Here is a 3,047-nt window from a genome sequence, read left to right as displayed (position 1 = left end):
ATACGTAACGTTATTTGACATAAATACTGATGATTTATAATGTTTATACATATATCGTATAAGTAATGTATTTAATCATTTTTAAAGGGCTTTTATACATAAAACAATATAAGTATATTTACAAAAGATAGTTATATTTGAATTCTCGTTCCGTTTTCTCAATAATCCTATACGTATATCTAGGGTATTATACACAGCTTCTAGAAGTATTTACTATTGGTATATACCAATAGAAATCTTCAATTATTGGAATAATATGTCATTCATGACATAATAAATTTTAACTTATCTTAGATATTTTCACTAAAAACCAAATTTTCAAGCCTATAAATAAGCACCATTTCTAACTCATTTTTACACATTCATTTTCCAAATTTTACTTCCAATTTTCACACACACTTGCAAGAACTCTCTCAACTTTTATTTTACTACTTCTTTCCAGCAACTTTACATTTTAAACTTGAGGTAAAAACTCTACTTCAACTCTTTTTCAATTCATATATTTAAAGCTATATATATAAGAGTTTATAAACTAGAACATAGTTTGAATGATTTCAAACTTGTTCGCAAACTAAATAGATCCTTCTAACTTAACTTTTAAAATACTTCAAGACCTGTAACATATCTTAATTATATGCTAACTTAACAAGGTATAACTTGGTTTTTCAAAGAACACCTTAAAAACTGAATTTACGACGTCGGAGTGCAACCGGGGGCTGTTTTGGGTTGGATAATTAAAAACCATCTTAAACTTTGAATTGGAGGTTTATTTTCTGGAAAAATGATTTTTACTATGAATATGATAACACATAAAAATTTCATGATTTAACTCAAAGTATAAGTATTTTTAGAAAAATAATCATTTGAGGTTGTTTACATGATGGAAAATGATTAACTTCATAAGTTTCACTAAAGTTTGACCTATGCTGTGTGATTTTGAATACAAACTAAGGTATTTACAGTTCATAGTCTTAAAGAGGGACTCGATTCAAGGAGATGGCAAGTTGAATCAACGAAAACGGAGTTGTAACGAAGAAACTATGACCGAAACAAAATCGGATATCCAAGACTAGTTTAGCCACGAAAATAATTGGGAAAAAATTAAATAAATCACATCTTTTTAAGTTAACATGATATTTTATATATATGTACTTATAATTCAATTTTATATGGTTCAGGATCACCCGTAAACAACACGAGAAGATTAATCATAAGATCCCATGATTGTACGCAACACGTCATTTGACAACACCGGTACTTTATGTACGCAACACGTCATTTGACAACACCGGTACCATGGGTCAAGATTAATCTCGACCAATACATATACGATGGGGTTTTATTTATTTCGTTGGGGGTTTTATTTATTTCATTGCGGGTATATTAAACATCTAAAAATGAACCATTAAAATTGAATTACTAACAACGAACTGCTAACTACGGACTAAGGAATTATTCAAAGTATTAAAAGTATAACAAGTATATATATGTGACGTTTGTTTAAAAAGAAAAGGTATTGATATATTATATATGGATAGGTTCGTGATATCAACCGGAGACCAAGTCAAATTATATATATCTTCAAGACGAAAGTGAGTATATAGTCCCACTTTTAAACTCTAAATATTTCGGGATGAGAATACATGTATTTTATATTTTACGTTATGGACACAAGTAACTGGAAAATATATTCTACGTTGAGTTGTACCACTGGCATACTTCCCTGTAGCTTGGTAACTGTTATTTACAGCGGTATTGTAAACGCGAATCCTGTTGATAGATCTATCGGGCCTGACAACCCCAACCGGACTGGACGACCAGTATTCAACGGTTGCACAGTACTTCGTTTCGTGACTACACTTGGTACGGTGTAGTAAGATTTCATAATAAAGGGAATATGCGACGTGATTAAATGTTAAGTATGGTTACCAAGTGCTCAACCACTTAGAATATTTTTATTAAACTGTTTATATACGAAATCTTGTGGTCTATATATATATATATATTGCTGCCGGCACTAAACCTATATCTCACCAACTTTATGTTGACCTTTTAAAACATGTCTATTCTCAGGAGATTACTAAAGCTTCCGCTGCATAATGTTGAATTTGAGCAGGATCTTGCGTACGCATATTTGTGTCAAAAATAAAACTGCATACCCGAGGATCTGTGTTGTAAAATATGCTAGAAACCGTGTTGTTATCATTATATGTAAAGTTTGTAAGTCGAAGATTATCGCTAAACGATAATCATTTTTATGTTGTCTAAAGCTTGTATCAAAAATAAGATTTGTGGTTTGTAATGTAAAATATATGCAGTTTTCTTTTAAAAATGTCTCATATAGAGGTCAATACCTCGCAATGAAATCATACGTTATCTAACTCGTTCTTAGGGTTAAGGACGGGTTATGACACTACAACTCACATCTTCTACTCTTTCTCCTTAATTCTTACTTTAAGACATTTACCAATATGCTCCATCCCATTCTGATTCTTGATATACTCTTAATTTTTACATATGTCATTCTTCTTTTTCATCTACCACCAGAAGAATCTATTTACTTCTACTATACTCTTGTGTTGATGGTGTTTCTAGTTCTCCCGTGTCTCTATATTGCTATCTGTATAGATATACACGGTTTGTAATTTCTGGGTGGTTGTTGAGTTTTGTATCTTCCCTTATACTTCAATACTCCTACTTCTGTCTTCTATAATCATTGTTATTCACAGTTAATATCTCCTCCTATTTGCTGTGATTTTTACCCCAATTTCTATTGCGGGGCTTTGTCCCTTCGTTTTTTTTTTTCCGTCCTCGAGTCAAACGAGCAATGGTTCGGAATTCGTAGGTATAAGATTTGGAATGAACATGACTAATGTTCTCAGAGAGGAATGGTAATGGTACGATTTTGATTTGTCAAATTACCAGAATATCCAGAAAAATAGAACTATCAAGATGATTTGTTCTTAATACGTTTCGGAATTGGATAGAATGTGAGAGCCGTGTAACATGGCACATGATGACGGTACTGTGAATCATCACATTCCATT

This window comes from Rutidosis leptorrhynchoides, chromosome 3, assembly GCF_046630445.1.
Source record: "Rutidosis leptorrhynchoides isolate AG116_Rl617_1_P2 chromosome 3, CSIRO_AGI_Rlap_v1, whole genome shotgun sequence".
NCBI lineage: Eukaryota > Viridiplantae > Streptophyta > Magnoliopsida > Asterales > Asteraceae > Rutidosis > Rutidosis leptorrhynchoides.
The sequence above is the reverse complement of the archived record's forward strand: the minus strand, read 5'-3'. Positions refer to the sequence as shown.